Source organism: Anolis sagrei, chromosome Y (genome assembly GCF_037176765.1).
Source record: "Anolis sagrei isolate rAnoSag1 chromosome Y, rAnoSag1.mat, whole genome shotgun sequence".
In the NCBI taxonomy this organism is placed as follows: domain Eukaryota; kingdom Metazoa; phylum Chordata; class Lepidosauria; order Squamata; family Dactyloidae; genus Anolis; species Anolis sagrei.
In genome coordinates, this window is record NC_090035.1 from 35,774,371 (window position 1) to 35,798,821 (window position 24,451).

General features: G+C 45.2%; 1 long non-coding RNA gene across 1 annotated transcript; it reads right to left on the minus strand.

Moving 5' to 3' along the window:
• Positions 1-1,431: 1,431 nt before the first annotated feature.
• LOC137095516 (uncharacterized) lies at positions 1,432-22,914 on the minus strand. The gene is made up of 2 exons (XR_010908864.1): positions 22,669-22,914; positions 1,432-4,614 (listed from the first exon to the last, which is right to left on the minus strand). It is a non-coding gene; the product is annotated as an uncharacterized lncRNA (long non-coding RNA).
• Between the last annotated feature and the right edge of the window lie 1,537 nt (positions 22,915-24,451).

Sequence of the window (24,451 nt, forward strand, 5' to 3'; positions counted from 1 at the left end):
TGTCCCACCGTTGCTTATTTTTAAGTCTTTTTCAAACTTCTCACTGTTCCGAGTCCTTGTACTGTTCACTATATAACAGCTAAGTATTCTCTTGTTAATTTTCTCCTTTCAAGAATACCGTTTCCCTCCCCCAGATAATTCAGTAGAAAGCCCTACCTATCCTTTACAAAAAAACCCTGATTAATTAAACCTTAGACCAGGGGTCCTCAAACTAAGGCCCAGGGGCCGGATACGGCCCTTCAAGGTCATTTACTCAGCCCTCGCTCAGGGTCAACCTAAGTCTGAAACGACTTGAAAGCCCACAACCCGCCAACTCAGTCCTGATGGCGCTATCTACAAACCAAGTTATTCACTTCTATTATCCTTCTCTTTTCTTAAATTGTCTTTGAAATGGGACCTGGGAAGCAAGGCTCTGCAGCTTCTTACCCACAGCACTGTAATCCGATTGATCTTCCGAAGGGTTTGCCTTGCATTGTTGTTGGGTCCCATATAGACAAAAAGGGAAATACCTCAACAAATCTTCAGCTTCTCTGTTACAACACAGATTTTTGCTCAACTCATCTTGTCAGGCTGGAACCACTGTTCCTCTTTCCCTCAGCAAGGAGTCCTCTACCACCACCACCTGTCTTTTTGGAGGTTTAGCAGGACTTTCCATGTGCTGACTCTTTCATGGGCACCTACATATTCCGAGGACATGTTCTGTTACACTTTTGTTGTTCTGCACTATCACTAATGCTGGAGAGAGTTCAAATGTATTTAGTAGCTCCAAACTCGGGGGATGATTCCTGGTCCTCCTCCTTCTATGATTCTATTTGGTTGTTGTCCTGAGCCACTGTTGCTTTTGCACACAATATAAGTCACTTCTACACATTGCCTTTGTCTGTGTATTTGTCTGTCACTGTTGTTCACTGTATAAAAGGCATTGAATGTTTGCCTGTGTATGTGTACACTGTAATCTACTCTGAGTCATCTCGGGGAGATAGAGAGGAATAGAAATAAAGTGTATTGTTATTATTATTATTATTCCCATTAAAAAAAATCAAAGCTTCAGCATATCAGAATGTAATACTAAGCATTCAAGTAAAATGTGGAGTTTTACTTCGTCCTTTTCATGGCAGATACAACAGACTGTTCGTCTTCCATTACCAATACAATCTTTAGAGTTAGAGCAGGGTATTTGCTTAAATGACCTGGCCAGAGGAGATTGAAAGAGGCATGTCCTTTATTCCTCTCATTTCGCAAGGAAATGCAAAAAAAGATTGAACATGATGTGTTATGTTATTTATTTCACTCCCACTTCGAAGAGTAAGGCTAAATTGCTACTTCCACAGCCTTCTGCATCATACCAGCTTAAATTCAGCAACAGCAAGCCTGATCATATATCTTTTGGGGGAAATGCAAGCAGATTCATGTAAAAAGAACACAGCACACTCACTTTAGTAAAATATTTATTAAGGAAAACTGGCCATTTACAAGTCAAGGTGGAAATAAAAATAGCAAATAGATTTATCAGTGGACTAATTTGCTGCAGTGACTATACCCATTTGCTACTTTGGTACATATGCTGTGCCAAGAGATTCAATGCACAACCCAAGCGTAAGATGTTATGTCCTTCAAAATGACCACTGACCCAAGGGAAGATTGCATTTGACTATGGCTGGGAAGGGAAGAGTGGAGTTCATGAACAGTGGGAAGGCAAGTCTGAAAAGGGGAGCTGCCTTTTCTACTTCCCACATATAATTAAGAACAAGATCATCATGATGAGGCTATCCAAAGCCTAAAATGAAGATATTGCCACCTCTCTTACAATTTGGGTGAGGACAACTGCATTTGTAGAGTCAGACAGAAAAATCTTCCAGACTTATTTTTCTATAGAGTTAGGATGTTTTCAAAAACAAAATCAGATTCACAGGTGTGCAGTCTGTCCGAATTCTGACAGAGAAGTTTCAATTATTCTAATAGGATACTTTGCTTGAGAAATAGACAGAACTGCGAAAGGCATCTTGAGATTCAACAGCCTAGTAAAACTGAATCCTTTTGATTTCTAGACCCATCAATATAGTCACAATGTTTCTTAACTATGAGAAAGAAATGTAGTGCACAACTGGATCTATGACAATATGCGCATTTGAAGCAAAACAAGAATGGCAAAACCATTTCATTTCATTTCATCACCCTCAGATCTGAAATAAGCATCAAGGAGAAAAATGTACAGTTTAGTTCTTGAGTCTAAGTTCTGGCTCTAACCTGGTGGTGAGGGTTGTGGCCAATATGCCATCGCTGTGTTCCATTCCAAGAAGTCAAGATTGTTTATTTTGGCTCATTTACTTTGCCCTTCTCCTCTAAGCCTAACTTACACTAACATTAAGAACAGGGCAAGGTAAATATGAGACTGTTGTTCTTGTTCAATGTCCCTGTCATTATATGTACATTCATTTGGAGAATGCAAAACACACGGAAATAGTAAGTGTCCGAATTTGGCAGTGGGTGGGCTGTGGGCTTATTCCTCGGCAGACGCCATCTTGCACCTCAAACCCCAAGCTTATAGAGAATGCCACAAAACTGGATTGCTTCTTGCGTATAGATTTTTTTCTTGGTTCTGTGAATCATGGTAACACATACTGTGCCAATAAATCAATTATAGCCATCAAGTACCTATCCTAGTAAGCTAACTCACCTTTGTCTTTCCAGGCCTGGGTGATGTCATCGGTCCGATATCCCCTTTATTCCAGAATTACAGGACATGTTTTGCATCATAGTAGCATAGACCCTGCAGGAGATTTCTCTTGCTTCCTCATACAGCAACTTCTGAAATGTCAGGGTTTAACAGCATAACAATTTTCAGTATAGCTGCCATTATAAAAGGGTCTGATCCATGATTCTTGGTCAACTTAGTCAATGTGTTTCATGCAGCTTTTTCTGCATACCTCTTTGATCATTCTGTTCTTAGTCTTCAAATATCAATGGATTCAATTCTGAAAGTTTTCCAAAACAGACAAGGTTAAATTATGGTGCTTATGGTTTGACTCTGTATAAGGATGGGGAAATGTCCAATACTACCAATAGAGTACGTCTACTTTCAATACATGAGAATCAGGAAGAAATTATTTTTTTAAAGAGCCCAATCCACTACCCATAAAAAATCATGAGAAGGAAAGCAAGGTTACTAGCACTTTTTATAGATATTTAGGAACTGAATGTTTCATTGAAAGTAAATAATCCAAAGATGCATCAAGATGTTCAGGATAACTCAAAAGGCCTAGCTATGCTTATTTTCTGAGTGGTCCTCTTAGCCTCAATTAAATGCTGATGTTTGGTCTTGCACATCATGTAAGATGCTTGTTTTCATATCCTATTTCATCAGACTACATATAAACTTATTACAAATTGACTTTATCATGCACGACCTTCTGTTTTGCAATGAAGAACAAATTGATCAACAGGCTGTATAACATCATGGGAGTATGGTGTAACAAGACTGGCAAGAGGAGATGAAGTAGTACAGATTTTCAATAAGCAAGTCTGAACTCTGTTGTCTTTAAACCAATTATTTGGAAGAGGTAAGAATACATTATTGAAGAAAAAGAAGAAGACAATGGTGGTCTCTGTGGAAATGATAACTTGCTTCAATTACACATGGCTTATATAGATTTCCTACTTTAGTGACTCATTCTTAGTTATTATTAACACTAGACAAATGCAACATGAATCATGGTTCCTTTAAAGGTACACTAAACAGTATGGCAAACTAAGCAACTGAATTAAGATACAGATGTTAAGCATGCATTTACTATAAGCTCCCTTGCCAAAGCAGTTGTGTAAAGGACACTTTTAACTGTAAGTGCCCACATACAAAAAAGAAATGTCACTGGAATGTTTGATCAAGAATCTCTCATTAGTTGCAGAAGGGACTATGCACAGTAAGATTCTCTTTCCAAAAGAAGATATTAATATGCTTACTTAATATATTCTTAATTCTGAAGTTACAATTTCACGTTCAAGTTTCAAACAGACATATGTAATTGATCAACAAAAAATAAGGCTGGACAATCTATGGTCTTCCATTAGACCTGGCCAGCAGTTATGGATTTAAGCGTTACAGTCCAACATTTGTCCTAACATATTATAGACTCCAGAATTTAAAATATTAACAGATTTTGAAAAAATACTATTTCTCTTGGAGAATATTAGTGATTTTGTGCATTTTCCTTCTGGGTAGACAGATAGCATAAAACTGAATATTTATCATAATTCAAAACAAATGGATGCTAGCCTTTGCTCAGTGCAAGAAAGCCTGCAGCAAGCATGGGGCACAGTGATTGCCATCCCCTCTCTGTTTACATGATCGTATTATCTATTAAACATTGGACATCTTTGTACAATGTAAATTGTACAAAAGCCAGATGCAAGATTAAAATTCACAAGCAAGCCTTATAAACCACCACCACTATCTTCTTACCTGTAGATGTTGCTTTGGGAATTGAATAAAGCTGAAAGACATTTACATGTGAAGTACTTCAGGACATCTGTTTTGCTGCATATTAAGTGATGACAAAGCTTGACCTTCTGATAACAGGTTAAAAGACAATTTCTACTGCTGTCAAAAAACCATTCCTATAGGAAAGATATACATTTTAACAAAACAGAAAGCTAATTTCTATTGATTGAGTAGGGAAGGTGTAGTTAACCCAAACTTCAACATAAAATCAAAATTTAAAATCTTTGACAAATATGCTGGCATAATTTGAGAAAATTCCATCACAGCAACCCACATTTGCATTGCATAACCAGCTGGTCAATACTGAAAATGTAGATCCATCAACTGACATCACCAATATAAGACAGAATCATAGAGTTGAAAGAGATCACAAGGGCCATACAGTCCAATTCCCTGTCATATAGGAATGTACAACTAAAGTACCCGACAGATGAAAATCCACCCTCTGTTTAAAAGCCCCAGTCTCTGTTTTAAAAACCTCCGGGGGGGGGGGGGGTAGCATAATAGTAACATAGATAGTAAGAGCTTCCTGACAGCTCTTATTGTCAGGAAGTTTTTTCTAATGTTTTGACGGAATCTCTTTTCTTGTAGTTTGAATGTGTTGATCTCTGTCAGCGGTTCTCAACCTGTGTCCCCCCAGATGTTTTCACCTTCAATTCCCAGAAAACCTAACAGCTGGTAAAGTGGCTGGGATTTCTGGGAGTTATAGGACAAAATACCTGGGGACCCACAGGTTGAGAACCATTGCTCTATGTCTTAGTCTCTGGAGAAGTAGAAAACAAAGTTACTTCCCTCTTAATATTTCCTTTCAAATATTGTATACTAATACACAGACATATTTTCAGAATGAAGAAACTCAACAAAATGTGTGGACAGGGAGAAAAGCAATCCAGGAACTTGACGTGAATCTCAAACTGTCTGGTGGATAAACACTGATTGCTTTTTACACCAGAGATCTTTTTAGTACCATGTGATGAAATTCATATAATCAAAAAGGGTGAACATGATGAATAGCATATTTTTACTCAACTTTTGAAAAGTTTGGCTAGTGAAATATAACCATGGTCAATAATTATTTTAATCCTTAACAGAGGGAATGAATAAACCTGTTAGCTGAATTGTTTTCCCTTAGGAATCTGCAACTGAGTATTTACTTTATTGATTGTAAGCAAGAGTAGCTGTGAGTCCGAAAACCAAAATGCGATGACTGCCTACTTCCACATGACCCTTCCTGTCACATCAGATAATCCTCAGCAATCAATCTCTTGCTTCTTGCCCTTGTTATAAGGGCTCAGGTGGGGTGATATTCTTCCTGGCTGTGGCAACAAATGTAGAATACCTAACCCCTGGCCCACATAATATGGTTTACGTCACCCTATTTTAGGTGTAAGCCTCCTAATTTGTTAACAATTTTTTCATCTTCAGTTTCATTTGTTCACTTTGACAACTAATTTATTTGTTCGACAGCTTTTGATTTGTACAGTGATCAAGATTTAAAGTTTGTTCTGCTTCTTGCTAAATTTCTGACCAGTTTTCAGAATTTTTAAAATTATAAAAGTAGAATATGCATTATACAAAGTGGTGATACAACACATAATTTCTCTTTTTTAAAAATCAACATATAAAATTTTTAAATGCCAAATCAACCCCAATATAAAACAGGTACAGCAATTTTTCTAATTTTAAGAGATAGCCAACAATGGGATCACAGTGGGAACAATGGGAACACACTCACAAAACGGCAAAACAACAAAACTCCACAACCCCCCCAACGAAACTTAACCAAAATTCCCATGCCCATAACACAATCCACAAGGTACAAACGTATCTACTCAAAATGAAAAACAACACAACACACTCACAAAATGGCAAAACAACAAAACTAAAAAAAACCCCAATGAAACTTAACCAAAATTCCCATGCCCATAACACAACCAACAAGGGACAAACATATCTACTCAAAATGAAAAACAACACAACAACACACTCACAATACGGCAAAACAACTGAGCATGCGCATTGGCGCCCAGCCGCAAGTTCCCTGGGCGCGCACACAGCCTTCCGGCCAAAGTTCCCTCTGCAGAAGCCATGCCCACCCCAAGCACCGGCAAGCCGCTTCCCGCACACACACACCTCCTGCCGCATGCACACACACAACCCCACGCTCCATCACTCCCACCACTGCCGCACACACACATGCAACCCCACGCTCCATCACTCCCCCGGCAGCCGCACACACACACGCAACCCCACTCCCCCACTGCCGCACACACACACGCAACCCCACGCTCCATCACTCCCCCCGCCGCCACACACACATGCAACCCCACTCCCCCCACCATCGCACACATACACGCAACCCCACACTCCATCACTTGCCTGCCACTGCACACACACACGCAACCCCACGCTCCATCACTCCCCCGCCGCCGCACACACACACGCAACCCCACGCTCCATCTCTCCCCCGCCGCCGCACACACACACACAACCTCACTCCCCCTGCCGCCGCACACACACACGCAACCCCACGCTCCATCACTCCCCCGCCGCCGCACACACACACGCAACCCCTCTCCCCCTGCCGCCGCACACACAAACGCAACCCCATGCTCCATCACGCCCCTGCCACCGCACACACATATACAACCCCACGCTCCATCACTCCCCTGCCCCAATCTTACCTCCTTTTACTTCACGGCACCTCCAAACCCCACCCCGCCCCTTCCCGCCCTGTCAAAATCCAGGAAAGACAGGAAGGAAGGAAAGAAGGAAGAAAGAGAAAAGGAGGTAAAGAAAAAGGGGGAAGGAAGGAAAGTTAGAGAAAGAAGGAAGAAGAAAAGGAAAGATGGAAGGAAAGGAAAGAGAGACAGCAGAAGAGAAAGAAAAAGGGGGAAGGAAGGAAAGAGGTAGAGAAGGAAGAAATGAGATAGAGGGAGGGAAAGAAAAAGGGGGAAGGAAGGAGAGAAGGAAAGAAAAAAGGGAATGAAGGAAGGAAAGAGGGAGTGAAGGAAGGACGAAGATGTAGAGAAAGAGGGAGGGAAGGAAAGAAGGAAAGAGGGAAGAAAGAAAAGAGACCAGAAGAGAAAGAAAAAGGGGGAAGGAAGGAAGGAGAGAAGGAAAGAAAAAAGGGAATGAAGGAAGGAAAGAGGGAGTGAAGGAAGGGCGAAGATGTAGAGAAAGAGGGAGGGAAGGAAAGAAGGAAGAAAGAAAATAGACCAGAAGAGAAAGAAAAAGGGGGAAGGAAGGAAAGAGATAGAGAAGGAAGAGGAGAAGGAAAGATGGGAGGGAAGGAAGGAATTAGGGAAAGAAGGAGAGAAAGAGGGAAGGTTGGCCACAGCAACACGTGGCGGGTAAAGGTTGTTATTTCTATTATTATTATGCTATTATTCCTATTAGACCCTGGGGGAATGGGAGAGGTGTCAGGTCCCAGAGGCAATGCATTGCATTATTGTTATTGTTATGATGGTGGTGAAATAAAAGGGAATAAAAAGTGAAAGAAGGAAGCAAACAGGGAGGAAAGAAAGGCAAAGGAAGAAAGGGGGAGGGAATGAAGGATGAAACCAAGGAGCGAAAGAAGGAAAGAAAGAAAGTAGAGAAGGAAGAAAGGAGAGAAAGGGGGAGGAAAAGGGGGAAGGAATAGGTAGGTACCTCTCTTTCATAATAGTCCAGATATCTACCTCAACTTTAGTAAGTGATGGAGTATGGGGTTGCGTGTGTGTGTGCGGCGGCGGGGGGAGTGATGGAGCGTGGGGTTGCGTGTGTGTGCGGCAGCAGGGGGAGTGGGGTTCCGTGTGTGTGTGCGGCAGCAGGGGGAGTGATGGAGCGTGGGGTTGCGTGTGTGTGTGCAGCTGCCGGGGGAGTGATGGAGCATGGGGTTGCGTGTGCGTGTGCGACTGCCGGGGGAGTGATGGAGCATGGGGTTGCGTGTGTGTGTGCGGCGGTGGTGTGATTGATGAAGCGTGGGGTTGTGTGTGTGCATGCGGCAGGGGGTGTGTGTGTGCGGGAAGCGGCGCACCGGTGCTTGGAGTGGGCATGGCTTCTGCAGAGGGAACTTTGGCCGGAAGGCTGTGTGCGCGCCCAGGGAACTTGCGGCTGGGCGCCAATGCGCATGCTCAGTTGTTTTGCCGTATTGTGAGTGTGTTGTTGTGTTGTTTTTCATTTTGAGTAGATATGTTTGTCCCTTGTTGGTTGTGTTATGGGCATGGGAATTTTGGTTAAGTTTCGTTGGGGTTTTTTTGAGTTTTGTTGTTTTGCCGTTTTGTGAGTGTGTTGTTGAGTTGTTTTTCATTTTGAGTAGATATGTTTGTACCTTGTGGATTGTGTTATGGACATGGGAATTTTGGTTAAGTTTCGTTGGGGGGTTGTGGAGTTTTGTTGTTTTGCCGTTTTGTGAGTGTGTTGTGTTGTTTTTCATTTTGAGTAGATATGTTTGTACCTTGTGGGTTGTGTTATGGGCATGGGAATTTTGGTTAAGTTTCGTTGGGGGGTTGTGGAGTTTTGTTGTTTTGCCGTTTTGTGAGTGTGTTGTGTTGTTTTTCATTTTGAGTAGATATGTTTGTACCTTGTGGGTTGTGTTATGGGCATGGGAATTTTGGTTAAGTTTCGTTGGGGGTTTTTTGAGTTTTACTGTCCTGTTGAACCAACCTAACAGATTTATATAGTGTATATAGATGATGGCTCCATAGAAATATATTAGCAGATTCAGAGAAGTCCTTTCTCGGTATTTATAAAGCACTTAAATGAAAAAGTCAGCTAGATAAGAAGTGATTGTATAAACATTTTCTGATATCCTTCAATGAGTTTGAATCTAAGAGGAGTTTGTTGACATTGAGGTGTCTTCTGTTTAAATGTGAATAGGACTTGGACACTACAAAACAAATCTGTGATTCCAGCCATGAAAGCCTTCAACAATATATATTCTGTAATCCATAATATATAACTCAATATCGTGTATAAATCGATGGCAGGTTTTGGCACCAAAATTACAAATGTTGATATTACCTGTGTATAAGTGAAGGGTCATTCTGTGCAGATGGAAAAGTGTCAAAGCTGCTTGAGGGAGCCAGCATCCAGGCATTCAAAAAAACCCAGAAGTAGTGCCAAAGTGGAGAATTATGGGTTGCTTACCTGTAACCGTAGTTTCCTGAGTAGTCACCTGCGAAATAGCACTTATGGTATTCCTGCGCCAGTGCAGGCCCAGCTTTCGGAACCTTCTAGACTTAAAAAGAAACATTTTGCTCCCCAGTCCCGCCCTCCCCCCCCCCCACGAGTATATAAGGTCCGTGGGCGGGACCAACCGTCAATTCTCTTCCGCCGCACAGCAGCCAGAAGGAAAGCGGCATGACACTCGAGGGGAGGAAGGGAGGGAATGTGCTATTTCGCAGGTGACTACTCAGGAAACTACGGTTACAGGTAAGCAACCCATAATTTCCTGTCGTAGTCAACTGCGAAATCGCACTTATGGTAGACTAGCAAGCTATAGTTAGGATGGAGGGAGTCATGCCACTGCAGAAAAAAGTACATTCCTGCCAAAGCACACATCCCTCCTGGATCTCACATCAAGCTTGTAATGGGATACAAAGGTGCTTGGGGACGCCCACGTGGCCGCCCGACACACCTCCTCCAAGGGCACTCCTCTCAAAAAGGCCACGGAAGTGGCCATTGCCCTTGTTGAATGAGCATGCACCTGCTGCGGCAATTCCTTGCCCGCTAAACGATAGCAGGTGCGAATGGTAGATACAATCTAAGCGGAAAACCGCTGCGACGTGACCGGTAAACCTTTTGTGTCCTTCCTATACTTAAGGAACAACCTAGGGGATTTCCGAAATTCCTTAGTCCTTTGTATGTAGAAGGCCAGTGCCCTTCTGACATCTAACAAATGTAAGTTCTTTTCCAGCGGTGTTTCCGGATTCTGAAAGAATGCCGGAAGAATGATCTCCTGCGAGTTATGAAAACGAGTGGATACCTTGGGCAAAAACGCCAGGTCTGTCTGTAGGACCACCTTGTCTTTATGAAACTTCAAATAGGGCTCATCCATTCTAAGAGCACACAATTCACTCGATCTCCTGGCCGAAGTGATAGCCACTAAGAAGGCTACCTTCCAAGTGAGTGAGGCTAGGTCCGTTGACGCTAAGGGCTCAAATGGAGCCTTCATCAGCGACGAGAGAACCAATTCCAGACTCCAAGAGGGAGTAACCGGAGCCGTTGGCGGTTTGACATTTGCTAGTCCCTTCAGAAAAGCCTTGACCGATAGGTCAACGAAACAGGACGGGAGTCCCGTCTTCCTTCTGGCCCATAAAATGGCCGCCAAATAACACTTTATCGAAGAGTTAGACATGCCTGCCTCTGAAAGGGACAATAAAAAATCCAAAATCACTGAGATAGGTGCGGACTCAGGTTGCACCCCATTTGCTGTTGCAAATCTGCTAAATCGTGCCCACTTGTACGTGTATGAGCGTTTGGTAGATGGTCTGTGAGCCGCGTCAATAATGGCTAGAATAGACTCTGAAAAGGGAGCCTCACGATCTAATCCGGTGGAAGAATCTGCCATGCGGTCAACCTCAGAGTTTGGACATCCGGATAGAGAACCTGTCCCTGTTGGGAGGTTAGAAGGTCCGGCTTGTTCCTGAGTCTCACAAAGACTCTCCCTGACAATTGAAGGAGCGGAGCAAACCACGGTTGACGTGGCCACCACGGCGTCACTAGAATGCAGTGCGCACTGTCCGATTGTATTTTTGCTACTACCCTCAAAAGAAGAGGGAAGGGTGGAAATGCGTAAACTAGGGGACCCTCAGTTCCTGAGGAATGCGTGCCCTAGACAGTCCCCTTGCAGGGATGGCTGAGTCCTCGCGCAGAATGCTTTGCATTTCCTGTTCTCCGTGGATGCGAACAGGTCTATGTTCGGATAACCCCACACCTGGAAGATCTTTCCTAATTCCTCCAAGTCCAGCGACCACTCGTGGTTCCCCATTGGGCTCCTGCTCAGAGAGTCCGCTAGGGAGTTTTGTTCCCCCGGGACATGAGAGGCCCGTAAGAACGTTCCCCTCTGGATGCACCATTCCCAGATGCTGATCGTGAGTTGCAGGAGCTGGTGTGAGTGCGTGCCGCCCTGTTTGTTTAGGTAGTACATGACGGTTGTGTTGTCCGTCAGGATCTGTACTACTGTGCCTCTTACCATGCCTTCAAAGGACTTTAGAGCTTTTCCTACTGCCATGAGCTCTAGAACGTTTATGTGTAACGTGCTTTCGCTTTGAGACCACTTTCCCTGAGCGACAAGTCCCCGTGCATGGGCACCCCACCCCGACAGGGAGGAATCTGTTGTGATAGTTAGCGTAGGAGAGGGGGGCTGAAAGGGGAGTCCCATACAGACCCATTGGGGTTGCGTCCACCATCCCAAGGAGCGCCGGACCTGTTCCGGGGGGGACAGCCTGATATTTTGGCTGTCTCTGAGGGGGTTGAAAACTGAACCAAACCATGCCTGCAGAGGACGCATCCGGAGCCTTGAAAACGGGATTACCGACGTGGTAGAGGCCATATGGCCTAGCAGGATCTGGACCTGTCTGGCCGAAACCGTGGAGGACTCCAGGAATCGGCTGATAAGCTCTCGAAGGTTGGAAACCCGATCGCCAGGTAGGTAAGCCCTCTGCGTGCGAGAGTCCAGCAAGGCTCCAATAAATTGGATCTGACGGGACGGCGTCAGGGACGACTTCTCCATGTTGACAATCAACCCCAAAGACTGCAAAAGACAGAGAATGACAGAAATATGGTGACGCAGTTGGTTGTGTGATTGGGACACAATCAGCCAATCATCTATGTAGGGGTACACTATAATGCCCTGAGTGCGTAGATGTGCCACTACCACTGCTATGCACTTGGTGAAAACCCGCGGGGCCGTACTCAGTCCGAACGGGAGTACATTGTAATGAAATGCCTGCGAACCCACCATGAATGTCAAAAACCTTCTGTGGTGTGGTGATATTGAGAAATGGAAGTATGCGTCCCTAAGGTCGATGGTGGCGAACCACACATCTTTCGTTAACAGAGGTAAGATCGAAGCCAAAGTGACCATTCGAAATTTCTTTGGAATGATGCATTTATTCAAGTTCCTTAGATCCATAATAACCCGAAAACCTCCTCCGCGCTTTTCAACTACAAAATAACTGGAGAAAAAACAATGCGGGAACATAGACGGCGCAACAGGTGAAATGGCCCCTTCTTGTAGGAGCGTATTTATCTCTTGCAGGAGTGCCGGAGATGGTTGCGTGCTCGTAATCCTGCCCGTTCCCGGGGTCTCATTGAATTCAATGGTGTAGCCCTGTCTAACAATAGCTAACACCCAACTATCAGTAGTGATACTTTCCCAACAATTATAAAACATAGTCAAGCCTATCTCCAAACACCGGGGGAGAGTCAGCTAGAGAACTCGGGGAATGAACATTAACAACCGAGGCAATTTGGACCCCAGCGGGTTCAACACTGAAGCTTGCGGAGGAGTTGACTGAGGGGCTCTCAATAATAGGGTCCCTGCCATCAAAGGCGCTTCCGCGAGGCGCCCTGCTTCGGTTTGTTTTGGTAGGGTTGGAATCGTGGTTTAGAATTATAGGAGGATCTCCTATTTCCCTGATATCTAGGTGATGATGAATTCCTTCCCCTGAAGGGCCCTGAGTAAGAGTTATTAAAATTCTTACGGAAATTACCCGCAGGAGGTTGCCATCTTGTGCGTTGTTGGTTGTAGGGCTGCCAGGTATAACCGAATTTATTAGCAGCCTGGCGTACTTCCTGCTTCTCCTTTAATGTTCCGTCCGTTTCCGGATTGAACAAGCCTTCCTCGTGTAGGGGCAGGTCCTCGGCTAAGGCCTATCCCTCCTCAGATAAGTTAGCAGCCCTAAGCCAGGCGTGCCTTCTGATTGAAGTGGCCGTAGCAAACAGATGGCCCGCAGTTTCGGCCAGATGTTTGGCAAAATCCTTTTGGATTTTTGACAGGATCAACGCCTCCGTGTGGAGAGCCTTAGGAAAACGTTCCTCCTGGGGCAGTTTGTCGAGGTATGGGAGCATTTTATTCCAGAGGAAGCTCTGGTACCCGCTCATATATGTCGCGTAGTGCGACATCCTTGTTAGCAGACCGGCCATAACATGAGCTTTCTTCCCCATGGCATCAACTTTTCTGCCCTCCTTGTCTGGGGGAGCAGAAAGGATTCCCTTTGGGCGCTTTGACTTAACCACTTCGGCTACTACCGTATTCGGTTTGGGGGGATTTGTCACCCATTTTGCTTTGGTCAGGTCGATTCTGTACATGTTGTCCACCCTCTTGGGGACAGCTGGTACAGCGGCCGGTGGTATGTCTAGTATTTTAGCTAACTTCAGCAGGTAGGGGAGCATGGGTAGGGCAGTTGAGGTGGCCACATTCTGTTCCTCACTAGGGAACATTGGGTCCTCGACATGCTCCGGGGCTTTAGGGGCCGGGATGTCGAGGGCCTTAATCATTCTGTCTACCAGACATGCAAATTTGTTAAAGTCGGGTGGTAAGGGACCCGGTTCAGAGGCGCTGGGGACCACTGCTTGGTCAGGAGTCTCTGAATCGGAGTTCGATTCCTCCGGTTCAGTGGCCCTCTGTTCCACATGGGGAACAGGGTCCTCAAGGTCCCCTATAGGGGTCATTGCAGGCTGACAAGAGACAATTGGCACGGGTGTGGGATCACCATTAGCAATGTCAACACAAGCAGAAGGATCAATATACAGCGATTGATTAACACAAGCAGAACGTTCATTACATGCATTTTGTCCCACACAGAGTTCTTGGTTTGCCCTGTGGGCTCCTTCAGGGCGTGAAACAGTTTCTTGTGCACTGGCCGTTATTGCCGTTGTAGGTGGCGGCATTAAGGCTGGGGTAGGGAATACAGTCGTTGATGTGCCCAAACCCCTTTGAGCAATGCCAGGGATGGCCTCCATGCATGGTATGGGCGCAAAGGGAGGTGTATGCTGGAACAACATTTGTCCAGATGGAGCCACTTGCCAGAAGCCCGGGTATGGATAAGGGCCTGGTGTGAATTGGGGCCGCAAAGATGAAGAGGAGCAGGATCTGCGAGCTCGGCGTGCCCTCCTGGCCGACCTGGAGGCGGGGGAGGAAGAGGATGACGAGGAAGACGAAGAGAACGACGAGGTTCGCCTGGATCGGCCCCTCGATCCCCGTCGGTACCGACGGCTGGAAGCTCTGCTTCGCCTAGATGCAGATCTGCTCCGCCTGGAGGGAGACCTAGATCTCCGAGGTCTGCGGTGCCGCTCCTCCCTCCTTGGCGAGGTCGGCGGGGGAGTCGGGTTCGGGAGGGGCAGGAGAGTTCCCCTCGGGCTCGGCGAGGGCGAGGGGCCCGCGATCCCGAGCGGCCTGCCCCATTCATCGACATCGGGGGCCGCTCCTTGCTGCGCGTCCGCGCCTCCTCTTCCAGCGGCTGCCGCTCCTCCTATCTCGGGCGGGGCTGGATCTGTGGGGGCGGGGCTAGCCGAGGCGCCCACTCCCGCCTCCCTCGCTGGAGTCATGTTCTCGGAGGCCTCACGGCTGGTTGGAGGAGGAGAAGAGAGGCCCGGGATCGAAGGCGCTAGGAGAGCCTCAGTCGATGCCGGGGAGGCTCGAGTTTGCGCGCTCTTCGCGCCCAGTTCACGGGGCGGCGCCGGTCTTCCCGGCGGAAAGAGGAGACTCGCCGTAGGCTGCGCCTGCACGGGGCGCTCTCGGCCCTCTGCTGGAGTCTTCCCCTCCTTCTTAGAGGCGCTGCGGCCCTGAGGCTCCGCGCGGCCATCTTGCGCCTTCTCTTTAGGCTTTTTGGCCTTCTTCTTGGGAGCAATCTCAGAAGGTAAGGAGGATGCCTCAGGCCCCGGCGGTGGTCTTGGGGACGGAGGGGGCAGCAGAGCCCTTTCGTAAAGGGCCGCCTTCAATCGCGTCTCACGGTTCTTCCGCGTCTGCGGAGTAAAGGCCGCACAAATCGCACAGGTTTGGGAGAGGTGGATTTCTCCCAAACACGCAAGGCATAACTCGTGCCCATCCGTGTCTGGTAACACGTTAGGGCACTTGCTGCACTTCTTAAAGGAAGTGGTCGCCATTTCAATAGCTACCCGTGCCAGTTTAGCCAAAGAATCGTCGTTCAGTCCAAGTTAGGGGAGCCAGATATCAGAATCGTTGTCAAAAGATCAGTCCGAGTCAAAAATATCACAGGTTCACTAAGCTGATGCCTACTCTATCGGAGGAAAAAAGAGAATTGACGGTTGGTCCCGCCCACGGACCTTATATACTCGTGGGGGGGGGGGAGGGCGGGACTGGGGAGCAAAATGTTTCTTTTTAAGTCTAGAAGGTTCCGAAAGCTGGGCCTGCGCTGGCGCAGGAATACCATAAGTGCGATTTCGCAGTTGACTACGACAGGAAATATTTACTTACACTGATAAGTTGACTCCAGGGGTTTGGGGCTGAATTTTTGTTCGCTTTTTAAAAACTGATATACAAGTATATATGTTGTGTTGAAATCAGTAAAATATTTTTAAAACAGTGGCAAACTGTCAACACTCGCAACACTCAACATTACCTCATTAAGTAAAGGTTTGCCCTTAACATTAAGTCTAGTCAAGTCCAACTCTGGGGGGTGGTGCTTATTTCAATTTCTAAACCGAAGACCCAAAGCAGTACCTACTGATCTACTCACATTTGCAAGTTTTTGAATTTCTAGGTTGGCAGAAGCTGAGCTCACCCCGTGTCCCATGGATCTGAACTGCCGTCCTTTCGGTCAACATGTTCTGCAGCTTAACGGTTTAACCCACTGTGCCATGGCAGCCCCATTATATTGGCAGGGTATTTTGTACAAGAACTTTACTTTGCAGTCTTCTGCAGCATCAAGAGCAAGAATAGCAGCTACTGGAAATCAATATATTGTCAATGTCGGGAACAGCTTAAATCAGAAAATCTTCAGGAAATGTACTGAAGAAAGTACTGCTTCTAAGTTTCTTTAAAAAAAATTCTACAGATAAGCATTATGCCCATATACAAACATTCCAAGTGGAAGTGGCTAAACAAATGTTGGGCCGTTCAAGAAAGCACCAAAAGTAAGGCAGGAGTTTGGAGGATCTTCAGCTCACAATGAGATCTGAACCAGTGAAGGACTTCATACATATATAAAAGCATGCTAACTTCGATGGCGTTTATTATGTCTATTATTTTCACCCAATAACTTTTATTATTATTATTATTATTATTATTATTATTATTATAATAACTTTATTTGTACCCTGCTAGCATCTCCCGAAGGATTCGATGCGGCTTACACAGGCCGAAGCCCCAAAACACAATACAACAATACAATACCTAAAGCAAATTAAAAACAGTTAAGCAGAAAACAATATTTTTTATTTATTTATTTATTTACTTTACTTGTATACCGCAGTTTCTCAGCCCAACAGGCGACTCAAAGCGGTTTACAACAAGGATAAGAATCAATCAACGATATACAATTTAAAACCATAAAATCATAATATACAATATTGACACAACAATAGACAACACAATGCATCTCATAACTAGAGTCGTGATCCAATCCGTCGTCCAAATTTCCATTCCTGTAATCATCACATTCATTGCACTGTTTAACCGAATGCCCGTTCAAACATCCAAGTTTTTAATCTTCTTCGGAACACCATTAGTGAGGGGGCTGATCTTACCTCCATAGGAAGGGCGTTCCACAGCCAGGGGGCCACCACAGAAAAGGCCCTGTCTCTCGTCCCCACCAGCCGCACCTGTGAAGCAGGCGGGATAGAGAGCAGGGCCTCCCCAGAAGATCTTAGGGTCCTGGCGGGCTGATAGGCAGAGATACGTTCGAATAGGTAACTTGGGCCAGAACCGTAACAGTAACAATACAACAAGACACTATTAAAACTGGGCCGGCCAGAGTAGGGGTACAGGATTAAAAGTGCTGATGTGGCGGGAGGAATGTAGGATTATAAAGTAAGCGCAGTGTGCAGTGATCTTGGTTCTATTAAAGTGCTTCTAGGACTTGGTGCTGGAGGTTCCTAATCTGAAAAGGCACATCGGAACAGCCAGGTTTTCAGATTCTTTCTGAAGACTGCCAATGTAGGGGCCTGTCTGAGATCTTTCGGGAGGGCGTTCCAAAGTCAGGGCGCCACCACAGAAAAGGCCCTGTCTCGTGTCCCCACCAAGCGCGCTTGCGACGCCGGCAGGATTACGAGCAGGGCCTCTCCAGATGACCGAAGTGAGATGTGGGTTCGTAGATAGCGATACGGTCACGCAGGTAGGGTGGTCCCAAACCGTTCAGGGCTTTGTAGGTAAGCACCTGCACCTTAAATTGGGCTCGGAAAATAAACGGCAGCCAGTGGAGCTCCTTAAACAGGAGGGTTGACCTCTCTCTGTAATGAGCCCCGGTTAACATCCTGGCCTGTCAGGATCCAGTTTCCGGAGCCCAGAATTTGGCGCCGGAAACTGAACTCCTGACGTTTCACCCTGATAAGAACCCTGCAGCTGGTGGCCTTGAAGAAAGCAGTTATTTGATGGCGGGAAGCTTTTGCGCGGGGTTTTGGATCTGGCGGGAATTTACTGTTCGAACAAGTGGGAGGGTATATAAGGGGTTGCCTGCTGCGCCCAGGCAATTCCGGCTTTTCTTGTGTCTAAGCATCCGTGAGTAAATGTTTTTGTTTGATTACGAACAAAGTCTCGTGTCATAATTGAACCAGCTACCGTGAGCTGACATTAAGCCAGAATTCCCTTCGCACCATCCTGCAGCAGTGGTGAGGTGCTGTGATGGAAGAGAGGAGCGAATCTCCTCTGGAGGAGGAGGAAGACACCCTTCTCGGGGCAATGGGAGGAAAGCCCTCATTGCTCCTCGGAGAGGCCGAGGCAGAGCTCGAAAGAGTGGCAGCGCTTGTCTCCTCGACAGCTTACGCTAACCCCAATGGGGTCACCCAAAGGCGAGCGAGGGAGATCGTAGGAGGAGGCAGCAGCGACATGGATTTCGCCTCGCCCCAGAGGTATGGCGACTTGGAGGAGAGGGTGGCAGCCATGGAAACCACATTAGCCATGATGTCGAGGCTAATGGACCGATTGGCCCCCCTGCTGGAGGAACATCAGCCCCGCGCAGAGTCTCCGTGGGACGCGAGTGTGGGGAGCAGCCAGTTCCTAGGAACAAGGTGCAGGACCCATATGGCCCTAAGCGAAGGAGGAGGAGGAATACCCCGAGGAGCGGCAACAACCCCGCAGCCCTTTACCTTGACAGCCCCGGCCGGGGCAGGGCGTGGCACAGAGGAAGCCGGAGCGCCATTCAGGCAACCCGCACCCCCGGGAGGAATGGCGCACGCGGGCGCCCAGGGAATGTAGCCCCAACCCCTACAGCAGAGGAGAGAGGAGCTGCATGCAGAATTCGGAGGGAAGTCCGAAGACCTTGATTTCTTCCTAACACTGGTACGAGGGTATTTGGAGGACAACATGCATACCTTCAGATCGGAGGCCAGCCGAGTGAGAGCCGTAGGAGCAGCGTTGAGGGGAGGCGCAGCGAGTTGGTTATGTCCAGCTCCATGCCCGATGCGACCCATGCTTGGGGTCAGCGAGGGCGTTCTTAGCCGCATTGGAAGCGCGCTTCCGAGACCCCTTCGAGCGCATCAAGGCGAGAGATAGGCTGAAAACCATCACTCAAGGCCAGAGAAGTGTATCGGAGTTCGCCGAGGGATTCCAGTTGCTTGCTGAAAGGGTCCCAGAGTGGTCAGCCCAAACTAAAGTAGAAATCTTCAAAGAGGGCTTGAGAAAGGAGCTGCTGGCCTGGGCGCTTCACCGTGACGACCCAGGGACGATCCAGGGGTGGATCCAGTGGCAGGACGTGTGGCCCAGGTCAAGAGGCACCAAGGAGCAGCAGCGCAGACCGGATCGCCCAGGACGGAGAACCGAAGGCCCAGTAGAGAGCCACATAGAAAGGAACCGGCGAGCGGAGAGAGGAGCAGGCAAAGCGGATGTTTTGTTTGTGGCCGTTTGGGCCACCGAGCGTCCGGGTGTTGGCAGCGGAAGGGGGGGGGGATCCCCTGCAGCTCAAAGCGAAGCCAGCAGCCGGGAAAAAGGCAGAGGAATGCGTTTTCCTTGAGGCCCCGAGGGGAACTTTGGTGAGTCACAGCCCTAGAATGTTAGTCTTCCCCATCAAGCTGGAGGGGGTAGATAAGTGGGCTGGCTGCAAAGCCTTTGTAGACTGTGAGTGCTCCAGGAACATAATGACCCCCGAGCTAGCCGAGGAGCTGAATTGTGAGAAGGTAGCCCTGCAAACCCTCATAGCCTTCACCCAACTAGACGGAGTCGAGATCAAGGCGTATCTGAGCAACTTCGCCTGCAAAATGGTGTGCAAAGTCGCCACACCGAGCTGCTGGGTCGTCAGAGATCTCCTCCACCACAGGTGGGTGAAGGAGCTCCCCGACAACCCGAAACAGCTCTGATGATCTATTTGCTGCAGATGCTATATGGGTGGTCATGAAAGATTCCCTGGCCATCCGTACAGCCACGGAGTATGCCCTGAGAGTCTTTAGCCCGTGCTTGATCAGACACGTCCCGAGATCTCCTCCACTTGCGCTCTAGCCCCCTTCTCGTATGCTTCATCACAGCCAGCACCTCGGTGAACCAGGGAGATGGCCTGTCACGACGCAACAAGATGGGGCGTTCGGGAGCGATCTTATCTATTGCCCTGGACATCTCCCTGTTGTAGAGATCCACCAAGGCGTCGATAGAATCGCCAGGCTCCAAGGCAGGAAGAACCCCAAGATTCCTCAGAAAGCCATCCGGATCCATCAGTCTCCTGGGGCGGACCATTTTAATCTGTCCTGCGAAGGTTGAAGGTCGCAGAGTCTAACACTGATCAGATAGTGATCAGACCATGACACCGGAAGGATGTTATATTTTTTCTGTAAGTGCTGACTAAAAAATCAAAAATAAAGCACCCTTAATTTACTATCTAACAAATGAGGGCAGTTCTTGAAACTTATGGGGCTGCACTCTTCTGTGCAGCCACTCTTACAAAAACAACTTTTCCCCAAATGCCTTCTAGGCAATATGTTTTTGTCCCTTCTTTTGGAATTATAGGCCCTTTTAAAAAACCAAATAGATGTCATTTATTATTTTTTAAAAAGGTCTCTCCAGAGTATAAATTAGCTCAGTTCCTAACCTTAACATTGTAGCAATGCCTCCATATCTCCTAGGAGGAATTTTAAGGCAAAAATGTATGTGTTTTTTTTAAAATCACAGATGGTCCAAGGGCTTTCAAACATCATGGAACTGACCTCCACATTTCTTAGAGCTCATTCTGAGACAAATAAAATTGCAAAACCTTGATCCCTATGCCATAAAAACATTTCTGAGGAAGCCCATGCCACAGGACATTAAAGTGAATCAAGTCCTTCAGATGCATGTTATCTGGATCCAAATGGTAGGAATGTATCGTAAGAACTGTGAACAGAAGGAAAATACCTATAATTTCTGCTGTAACAGTTCACACAATGCTATAGAAATCCAGCCCTATAACAACTCTCATGCTTCTAAACTATGCAAATGAGATGCACAAGTAAGTTATCATGATTGACTCCAGTGATTTTTGTATCCAGTGTTGCTAGGATTTGTATTTTCCTCTCCTCTTCTTCAAACTACAGCTTTCAATGGCATCAAATCTTGCTTCAGATCATTTCTCAATGAGCACCTGTACCACAGCAGGGTTTGGGGTTTTTTTGTCTATTTTGTTTTTGATGCACACGTGAGTTGTATTGAAAGGGTCACTGATTCTGTGGAATGCTACTTTTTGAAAGGAACTGAATATTCACTCGTTAGTCTAAACATGTTTGTTGCTGCTCTACAGAAAGATAATCCATGGAACAATTATCAGCAGTTCTAAAGAAATAGCTGTGTTAGTCTGTTATGACAAATGAAGGGAAGATTGGCGGCGTGGACACATTCTTTTTTGTCTCCTCCCCTTTTTCTTGTTTTCAACAGGTAACAAAATCCACAAAATAGTGATACCTTTATTGGCCCCAATAAAATACATCATGCAAGCTTTTGAAGCTCCGTTGGCTTCTTCCTCAGGGATAGATGTTAAAATCATACAGGAGAAGAAAAGAATGATAACAGTCACATGTTTACATTCTTTTCCTTCAGTATAATTTTTAATACCTGTATCTAAAGAAAATGCCAGCTGTGTTTTTCATGTGTTTGGTTGGCAAAATAAATATATCACACCTTTGTGGATTTTGAAATTTGCTGAATTTTGCATATGATCAACATGGCCATGCTGATTAGGTTTTTAGTACCATTCTGGAAAAGACTTTCAGCTTTTCCTAAATGCCCAATGCAAACACTGAATATTAGAAATTTTGCAACAAATGGAAGTAGTACCACGAACCATTTTTTTTTACAACTGCAGCCATCTTTCCTCCCATTGCTAAAACTGCATACACATTGTATTGAGTAACAGGTAGACAACCTGGTGCTGTTCTACAGATAAACCGAGAATTACAGCCTGGATTTGGAAGAAAATTTTTATTTTCCAGCTTGTAGCTGGGAAAAATGATCAGTTACTGCAGCAGGTTAAAAAAGAAAAAAAGTAACTTTATAGCTCCAATCCAGTTTGTATATTCTACTGAACTCTATCCAGTTTTACCATTCTGCACAGCATTTGTCCAAAGGATAAACCATCTTATCATGAACAGAGGCAGTTTTGAATCTAATTTTATATACCAGTTTCAACAATACAATATAATACTAATAATAATACAATATAATAATTATATATTACTAATATTTGTGCTATTCTAATAATATAATATATTGTATGTACATATAACCTGTAAGCTGCTCTGAGTCCCCTTTAGGGTGAGAAGGGCGGCATATAAATGTCGTAAATAAATAAATAAATAAGACCGAGAAGTACTGAAATGAAGTCCACTGAACAAACTTCTAATTCAAACCTTATTATAATCAGCAGCATCACATTCATACTCACCAGTCATCAACAATTACATCTACCGTAACAAGGGGATTGTTAATTAGGAATCCAAACAATTAAGATTAGCTAAGAGGAGAAAGAGGGCAAGTAGCATAATCTTTCCCACCACCCAGAGGAAAGCCCTTTCACCTTGAGAAAAATTAGAAAGAAAGTTTATCTTACCGATAACTCCAATGGTTACTGTCCCCTGCGAACCCCACCTAGCAAGTCGACATCATGACATGTCAGGTCAGGGCAGCCTCAACCACGCTTCCCTGATAGTCAGGTAATAAAAGGAAGGAGTTAAAACAGAAATTACATGTGCACTTTTCTGGATAACATCAGAAAATGTAGTGCAATACATTCTGAACTGTCATTCAGAGCTTCTGGTAACCTCTTTGCAAGGTGTTAAAATATTCCTCCAAAAACAAAAATATTATCAGCCACAGCATTTTTTAACAGTTTCGAATCAATACCCAGATACTAATAAGATATGAGAAGCATTAACAACCATTTCTAATTAGGTTCTTCCATCCAAGCAGTTGCAAAAACTAAAGATGCACCTTGGCGAAGAATTAGGCATCAAATTTGCTATGCACAGCTAGTGAGTACTAGTCCTAAGTTAACAGAAACTCCCATTTTCAGAGAAATGGGGAAATATAATCCAGAACCTTTGCTTTATAAAACCCTGAGAGCTTGAGGTTTAAACAGTTCCTTTCCATGGCACAAAATCTAGCATCCAATAAAATACTTACTTCTACAAATAGTACAAATTTAAACCAAAGAGCTAGGTGCAGGTTTTGAAAAATCTGGCTCAGATGTTAGAAATTGCAAGAACCCAAATCATGCTTGGCCAGGCAAAATCAAAAAGCCCCAATGATGTTCCAAGATTTGCTTGCATAAGGACTCCAATTATCAACTCTTAGAACTCCCTTGTACTTTTTTATCAAAATATGGTCATAAATTTCTTTACTCTGCTTATAATAGCCTCATTACAAGCATGTGTTAATGTTCCAAATGCAAATGAATTCAAATAATAGTGTACAAATGTAGACACAGTGAAAATATAATCAGGCTTTGATAAATGAGGCAGTCATTCATATAGCTGATCATTAAGCTTAAGATCTTCAAATCCTTTTGAATTTTAGTAGAATTTCGGAAGAAAAATGCTTTAAAAATGCCAAGCTTCTCAGGATTGACATCTTCTGCTAGAAAAAAAGAATGGTATAGCTAAAACAATGGTTGCATCTCTATAAATTTAAACTTTTCACAAATAAGAATAGAGCTGCTTAATATATAAAGTAGTTTGTGTCGCAATGATAGATCTGCGTAATTAAGAATTCGTAGAAATCTTTTGACAGAGGTTTCTTGAGTACCAAGACTCTGGCATCAGTTTGTTTGAAAATTACCTTCATATCAATAGAGACACTGAAGCAACTGCTATAAATGAGTGATCAAATGTTGAACCCCATTTCATGATTCCTCCCACACCTTGAAGAAATAAAAGGCTTGTGATTCTTCTGATAGGGGTTTTCTACTCCAGAATTGCTCTGATAGTCAAAGGGCAAAATACAGACGAACAAAATGTATTTGGAACTGCAACATTGATATTTAGTTATTGTTTAAGTGCTACTAAATACAGTAGAGTCTCGCTTGTCCAACCTTCGCTCATCCAACGTTCTATATTATCCAATGCAGTCTGCCTCCCGCCCAGATCCACAGCTATTTCAATACATTGCGATGTTTTGGTGCTAAATTTCTAAATACAGTAATTACTACATAATGCTACCATGTATTGAACTGCTTTTTCTGTCGATTTGTTGTAAAACATGATGTTTTCCTGCTTAATTTGTAAAATTGTAATGTAAATTGACGTTTAATAGGCTTTACATAATCCCTCATTATCGAACATTTTCACTTATCCAAGTCTGCTGGCCCGTTTCTGTTGGATAAGTGAGACTCTACT